The sequence below is a fragment of the Fulmarus glacialis genome, unplaced genomic scaffold (genome assembly GCF_000690835.1).
Source record: "Fulmarus glacialis isolate BGI_N327 unplaced genomic scaffold, ASM69083v1 scaffold38936, whole genome shotgun sequence".
NCBI classification, from domain to species: domain Eukaryota; kingdom Metazoa; phylum Chordata; class Aves; order Procellariiformes; family Procellariidae; genus Fulmarus; species Fulmarus glacialis.
In genome coordinates, this window is record NW_009219608.1 from 13,268 (window position 1) to 21,470 (window position 8,203).

The window sequence follows — 8,203 nt, forward strand, 5'->3', positions numbered from 1 at the left end:
TGGGAATGTGCACAAGGATGTCTTTATGGTGGAGGGAAAATAACTGGTTTAGCTGCTTGAGAATTACAAGGCCATTCTGTAACGTAGCTTGAATTTTAGCTTTTCTTGCAACATTACATTTTGGGACTTAGTTTTCTGCTCTGTGTTGTCCCTCTGTGAGCAGGAGAGAAGTACGGGAGAAGAGAGTGACAGTGGGATGTTTTTAGGGCAGGTTAAATCTTGCATCAGCATCTTTGCAGTTTGAGTTCCTGCTCTAGGTAACATTCGTGTTAGCATCTGCAAGCACATTGTTGTTTGGCTTGCTTAATTAATTCCTCTTCTTTCCACAGCCGCAGAGCCTTGGCCTGAAAATGCTGCATTGTATCAGCAACTGAAGGGTGGGTACACTGGTTTTTGCAATTAATAATTACTTTATTTTTAGAAAACACATTAAATATGCACTAAGATAATTAACTGCAAGGAAGCACAGAGTCGTTTGTGTTGTTTGTCTGGTCAGAGGTTTTAGCTACGCTTGCATCTGCCAATATAAACCAGCTATTCATGGCCTATAAGGTCCTTGGTTTATTATTGACTCATTATATTGGCTGCTGTAGGCAGTGTAAAATGATGTGGTTGCAGGCACAGTTGGCAGATTTACTGCACCAATAGCTGAGGCAGCAGATTTTTGAAGTCTTGTGGTAAAGTGGGCTCTCAGTAAAAAGGAACTGTTAAAATGTATAGGCTAGGATGGTTCAGGCTCCCTTTAGCAGCTCTTCATATATCATCAGATCACATTATGGCCCCCATTTGGGGCTCAGCAGCCTGCTACAGTTGTCAGAAGACTGCAAAGTAATGAAGACTAATAGGTAGCAGCCCTAGTCTTCTAAGCATGGAATTTTTATTGCAGTGAACTTGTCATCTTTCTTTTGTGTGACAGACCTAGACACAGTGTGCAATATTAACTGCAAGCGGCTTTTATAGGTTTCTGAATGCTTTTACTTTTTAGCCAGAGGAGTTATGAAGATGCGGTTTTATTTAACTTTGATTAGAAGAAGAGTAATTGGCATAAAACTCAAGCATTTAGTTGTGAGCATTTTTTATTGTACATTGGTGGTAATGTGTGATAAATGCAATTGCGTTTGCAGGAGAAATATTCCTGGTATTCTTTTTTTTTCTCTTTCTTTTTTTTAATATTCATATCACAGGTTTTCTAGTCCAGCTGCATAATAGTTATATATTTGCTCCTTTTTTTATGCGTAAGAAATGCAACCCAGAATGGCTTACAGTTACAGGTCAGTAGCTAAATGGGCACTGTTTTTTGTAATTGTTTTTTGTTTTTTTTTTCTTTCAACAGAGGAACAAATTTTGCTTTCTGATAATGCATCTTCCCTTGCTGTTCAGGTAAAATGTCATCTTTTCTAAACTAAAGATGTTAATTCCATTTTATTTTTTGAATGATTATCTAGCTAAAGTAACTGTATTTAGCTAAATGAATAATTTAAGAATTATTTCTGTCAAAATCAATGCCTTATTTCCTGCATCTGATGTGTTTTACATTGTCATTGAAGTGCCAGAGCCTAAAGGACATGAGGATTTTGAGAGTCCTATATAGAGTGCCGCTGCTTGTACTCGTATTTATATTGGTCTATGTTTGTACAGTATCTGCTTGTCTGCCTACTCTGGGAACTGTGCGCGGCTCCCATCTTTTGTCACTTGATATGCTAGTTCGTCTTGTAACATCTTGCATGATGCTTGCTGGTTATTTAATTCTCAAAGCTAATACTGCCCCAAACTTGAGGCGTATTTGCTTCATGCTGTGGGCATCAAATCTCTATAGGTCTCTGATAGGTTTTCTCAGTTTCATCATGTATACAGAGTTGAGATCCAATGTGGTTTTTAGAAATAGTCCATATAATTGACAAACTTGCATCTCTAATTGACTTAAAAGCACCTCTGTGGCTGTGAAGTCTGCATAAACTCCATTAACCTGTTAGGTTCGGTAACCCCAAATCTCAAGGGGATGTTTTCCCCATTAGTAGAGAGGGCCTGGCTGTCAGAAGTGGTGGTGAGCAGGATGTCTATAAGGTTCCTGTTCTTCAAAGCAACTTTGCTGCTGCTTTGCGTAGTAGGGAGTTGCACTGTTCCCCTGCTTCTTGCCTTTTGTGTGTGGTCTAGCTTAGAGCAGCTAGAGCAAGCAGTCTTTGGGAGCTATCCAAAAAGGTCATTAGCCACAGTGGGACACTTGGAGACTGTAACTGACATTACCGGTAAAAAGGTTAGGATCATTTGATCATGGTAACTACTTCCAGGATCTCTAACTTTTTTCCTCTCAGTCTGGCAATCTAGGAAAAACCTCTAAGAGTAAATTCTATCACAGCAAGAAGGTACCTTTATCCATTGCTGGAAAGATGAGTCATCTTTGATACACCAAATATATAAGACAATGTTTATTTTTTTGGGCAGTGTGTTTTACGTCATGCCTCACAGTAATGCAAATAAGTGGTTTTTTGCTCACTTGATCTCAGTGTTCCTTTTTACTTCAGCAGCTGTATTTTTCGTATTTTTCTCATTAATTTTCTTACCATCTAACAATACCTATAGGTGTGGCTGGTATTTAAAACATAAAGAAAAGAAACAACAACATAACCCTAAAATTTCCTTTTCTAATGCATCATTTTGCTTTACTGTTTCGAGTCCATTGTTATCCTACACATGTCACTTAGATGATAAATTAACTATGATATATTAAAAATGCTTGTTTTTCTTCAATATTCTCTAGCTGGACAGCTGATAGTAGCCATGACTATAAATATGGCTCTGGTAGATATCTGATCTTAAACTTTATAGAACAATTTTGTATTGGGGAATCATATCTATTTTGAAGAATCTGTGTAACATGGTTGTGACTGCGAAAGAATAGCAATCCTTGGTGTCTTTGATCCATTTTGAAATGATACTAGGATCTGTAGTTATGTATTACTAGCTTAGTGATCAGAAAGCTTTAAATATACCGGTGTGTTTTGCATAAGGAGATTGCTGAGTTCCTCTGTTTTAGAATTTACTTTTTATTCTGATGAGAGCCTGTTTATCTTTTTACTGGATATCTTTTTGTCGGTGGTTTTTTTTTGGGATGTGTGTGTGTCTTTTCCTGAGGAAGAAATGGGCATGGGGGCTAGGAGGAGAAATAGGAGCTGGTACCTAGGACTTTTTTCCTACTGTTGCCATTCCTTTTCCCCCTGTTAGTGATTTGGGGTCCATGAATATTACCAGAGCAGATACATAGCTTGTTCATGGCTTGTTGAACTTCTGTGTGGTGAAAACACATCAGAATTTTGAGTCCCTCTAATCAAAAGAGCATGTGGAATCAGCCGCCATCAAATCTTTAAGGAACATCGTTCACAACAAGACTCTAAATGTGCTGCAAATGGTCTTTCACATCTTTCTCAAAATCTCCTTACAGAACCTCGTCATAATGCTGCTCTGGTATAGCTCTCAGAGGACATATATGCAGATAGCTACATATAAAATAAAGAATAAATTCCAGTGCCATAGTAAGTAATTAGTGAGGGTAAAAGTTGACTTTTAAAATGGACAGCCCTGCAATACAGATGGCATTTCGTGTACCTCTTGTCCACAGAGCAGATCAAGCAGACAGCAGAGCAAATTACTCTCAGTGTAGGTGTAACAGACATGTTACATGTTGCAGGCATTTTGTTTGAATTAATGAGTAGCGAGGGCTGCAGATTCAACATAGGAAGTTGGTTGAGTCTTGCGGTTATTTTAATAATGAGTGGACTTACGACTTCTCACTGTGCAATGAAATCTGGACTCCTGGCTATAGCTACACGTCAGGTAAGAGAGGGGAGGACAGTGTCTTCTGGGAATTGCTAAGTAACTGTGGTGGTGGCTTCAATAGTTAAAAACCAACTAAACCAACCAAAAAAAATCCCTCTCATCTTGTGGAACCTCTCTGCTGATTCTGATAGGGTTTTTTGTTGTTGTTGTTTGTTTTTTAATTCCTCTTCTGCCCATTGTTGTTCTTGGAAACAGACTAAATTAACAATTCCTTTGTCTTTTACTGGGTTCAGATTCCTTATATTTGCTGAAAATGCAACATAATTTCAAATGAGCTAGTGCATTATCTCTGGTACATCTTGGTGTTTGCACTCCTTGTTTGTTAACTTGAAGTAATGTATTATACAGTCCTGTTGAAAGTGAAGCCCATTTGATTTTAGGCTGCAAAATCTTGATACTGAATGAAGTTTTATTTTCACTGCAAAGGAATTAAAATCAAGGGAAAACACTAATCAGTGATGATTATTCAGCTACAGGAAAGAGAATGTGGGACGTAGAATGAAGGCTCTGTTCTTCTTGTGAGATGTTCAGCCCTGTTCCCATTAAAGTTAATGAAAACACATACACCTCCTGGGTAACATGACTCACGGTTAAAACCATTCTCCACTTATTTATTGTACAGCTTCCATTATACAGCATTCCTGAAAAAAAAAAGCCACCAAAAACTAGAAGCGAACACACAACTATATTTCAGTAACAAACAACTCCACAACTTCAAGGAGGGAAAAATGGAGTTTTAAATGGATTAAAACTGAATTACCGCAAGAGAGTATGTTTCAGTCTGAAGCAGAGAGCCTGTCCAGGCCCCATCTCCCTGTTGACGCCTGGTGCAGGTAAAGCCTTTTTGTTTAGTGCATGGGTGGAAGTAGTGTGGCTGCGTAGGAGGGAGGGGGTTAATAGAGCTGTGCTGTGCCAGGCCTCTTGCCTCAAATGGCAGCGTGGAGCATCTCTGTGCACTGTTCCAACTTGTAGGGAGGAGGAATGTGGATGTTGAGACTGCCTCTGTTATTACAGGTTCTTCTGAAATCTTTGTGCAGGTAGTCTCAGAGTCTTGCTTAAAAGGCTGTCTAAAATGTTCAGGATTGTGGAAATTCTCATAGCTATCCTGAGGTTACAAAGCCTGCAGCTCATTATGTTAAGATATGTATTAATTGCTTGTGCAATTGATGTCCTTCTAAATGGTCTTAATATATTCCAGGAAAGTGCATTTAGAATTGTCTGTTCTTAGTCCTGAATGACAGAAGGATGTTTGGGCAATTTAAAATCATGTTACACAGACCAACTGCTTATTTACTTCAACAAGTAATCAAATAAATGTGTAAATCACGCATGATTAATTGTCCTTGACAGATTTGTGGATTTTTTTTGTGTGTGTGTGTGTTTGAATTGTGGTTTGTTTTTTCTCTAGACAAAACATTAGCAGAAATCTGAACTTGTTGCTGAAGCTTGAACAAAGGCTTAGTACTGAAATGAAAATCTGACAATCTCTTTTTTTTAAAGAGAGTAAAAGCTGGAATTCTTCATGATGAGAAATGTAGTATCAACATAATCAATCTAGCAGCATTGCGTTGTAGCTGAAAACATGCTTAAATCCCAAGCCATACAGGTACTGTTTGTGAGTGAAACATCTTTCATATAGTTCTAAGATGAAATTACCCCTGAATGAATAGCATCTTCATTTATCTTCAAAACCTCTGTGCTACTAGTGAATCTACTCTTTCCACATTCTACAACAAGAATTACATTATACCATTAGAGCAGTGTTGTGCTGCAGTGTAAAATAGATTGTTTTGGAGAATGAACGTGGCTTTGCTATAAATTACGTTCACAGGTACAAAGGAATTTGTTATTTTGTTTAAAATAGTCACAAATATAATTAAGCTCTTAATTTATGTTAAACTACAAATGTGGCCATTACCATAACTGGATTAGGAATTTAATCTGTCACTCAAAGAATGATACTGAACAGTTTTCATTTATAACCTTAGACACACTATTTCAGTTACAGGGTCTGCAGCTGTTTGATATGAAAACTGAATTATTCTGTAGATTTGTTCATGGTTTTTAATTTTAAAATGTGTTCCTGCAATAAAGTACAGAATAACTCTTTAGTTGTCATCATGTATTGTCCTTTGTATGCTCATGAAATAATGTAAAAATGGAAACAGAAAATGCCTTTCACTCTTTCATCACAACAGTATTGTGCGAGTGCTTTTAGAAGTGCTGCTGAATAAGAGATGGCTTGGAATGGCTCGTTCTTTATTAAAAACTAATCATGAATATATCTTCAAATGAAGCCTGGAGTGTGCCATCTGAAAATAGTGTTCCTCATGTGGGGACGTAAGTTGTGAACTATTTGAGTCTTGGCATAAGTAATTTCATTGTTGCCTCTGATCTCAGAAACTGCAATCTGGATATGATTTACATCAAGTTGTAACTCATTTTTAATGAGTATGTGTGTTTGCTCATATGTATTATTCTGCGAGGGGAAGAGGAGAGCGTTGTGATGGAGCTCTGACAGGGTGATTCGCTGCTCGATGTGTGTTATATTTCCAACTGACGATGTCCAAACAGCGCTTCCTTAGCTGGGGAGGGCAAAGAGGAAGGCAGAGAAAGAGTAAAAATGGCACCTAAACCAATTAACTGTAGGAATAAATACAAACCTCCCCCCTCCCTTCTCTTATTCCTTCCCATTGTATTTCATGCACAGTCATTTTCCATCCCTGTCATCATAGGAAGACACAATGGCATCACTTTCTTGCATTGTTTCGAGGGTGGCAGCAGCAGCAGAGATGGGAATGTCAGTCGTGTGAGAAGAGGAGGAAGGGGAGGGTGGGGTTAGTTGCCCCACCGCTGGCTGTGGTTTCTGGGCTCTAGGCTTTTGAACTGTGCTAAAGAAGCACAAAGGTAATTGCTCTGATCATTTTTTTTAGATAATTGAAATCCAATGAACTACCTACATTTTAAATTTGAAATTGGGCAGGCTATAAGAAAACAAAACAAGCCTTAAGTTGATTGTGTCCTTTAAGCAATGATGCTGTTGTAAATGTACTTTGTAATTCTGGCAGGAGGTGTCATGATTGAAATGAATGATAGGCATAGAATTGTTGATTAATTTTCTAACAAGTGTCACCTCAAAACTTCCTATCAGCCCTTTTCACATAGCTGCTGATACTTTGTTCTCTCACAGCAAAAATATGAACTGACTTGTTCCGTGCTGACTTTGAAAACAGAGTAGCTTATGCTACTACTCTCTGGGAGGAGAAGGCAGTGCAGTGCAAACCGTAGTCCTGTGTGGATCAACGTGCGGTAGGGCAGGAAAGGCACTGAGGGGCTTCTCCACGCTTTTTCTTCAATTCATTGTCCTCACTCCCACACCCTTTCTTCCCTAGTCTGTAACAGTAAATATTGGGAGGGCGGGGAAGGACAGACATAATTCATCTGGTGGCACCTTTTTTCCTCAGTCTCCTCTGTTTCTCTTCATGGGCTTGCAGCAGCTCTCCACCTCCCTGTCTACAGCAAAGTCTCCCATTAAAAACAAGGTGCACAGAGGCAGTAGCGGCTTTGTAGACTCTGTGCTTTCAGTCTGGAAGAAGAGAGGTAGCATTGCTAAAAAGATACTGTACATGTTTCTCCCTTCCCGAAGAGTAGGTGATGCTACACGTAGAGAGGCTGGAGAATGTGAGCAGGAGAGACTGTTAGCCTGCAGGGAAGAGAGGCAGAGAGCATGCGTGGGAGAGAAGCTGACAGACCCTATTAAGCCAAATCTTTATTTTTTAATACCTTTATCTGTTTCTCACATTAACCTCATCCAAAGAAAGGACACACTTTGTTCCAGAAATAACTTAGAGAAGAGTTTTTGTAGCAGACATTATATTGAACGTAAGTTACTAAATTGGACAGTTTTCTGGGTGTCTGCTTCAGTCATTGACCAATGTCGATACTGCACAAGAAATCGGGCCCCCATTTTTAAAATTACAGAAATGCAAATAATCAGTGGAACATATGGATAAAGGAGGCACTCCTGCTGATGCCAGGGGAATAAACTCAGTTCTTCCCAATCTGAGATTTCATTACCCTTGTTTTGTGCTGCATTAACTAGTATGAGCCATGAAATTACTCATTCCTTTTAAAAGCCTGAGCGTTTTGGTTTGGTGTCCTTCAGTTGTAATGAATTCTGTATATTTATGCTTGAATGAAGTTTTCTTTATTTGTGTAAAGTCTATCGGGCAATCATCTCTTGATCTTCTGTAACATGGGCAAGGGGAAATAAGAATGTTAATCCCTCATCTTTATGAATTGATCCAAATAGTTAGCTCTTCGGATAGGTGTTAAGCATAAAAAAAAAAGTTTATCCTTTCCAGCAGGA

General features: G+C 38.7%; 1 protein-coding gene across 1 annotated transcript in view; it reads left to right on the forward strand.

Moving 5' to 3' along the window:
- Positions 1-332: 332 nt before the first annotated feature.
- MTX2 (metaxin 2) overlaps positions 333-8,203 on the forward strand; it is a 21,736-nt gene continuing 13,865 nt past the window's right edge. The window contains exons 1-2 of the mRNA XM_009580435.1: positions 333-377; positions 1,334-1,380. The gene's annotated coding sequence lies outside the window, so the exon portion shown is untranslated. The remainder of the gene's footprint in view (positions 378-1,333; positions 1,381-8,203) is intronic.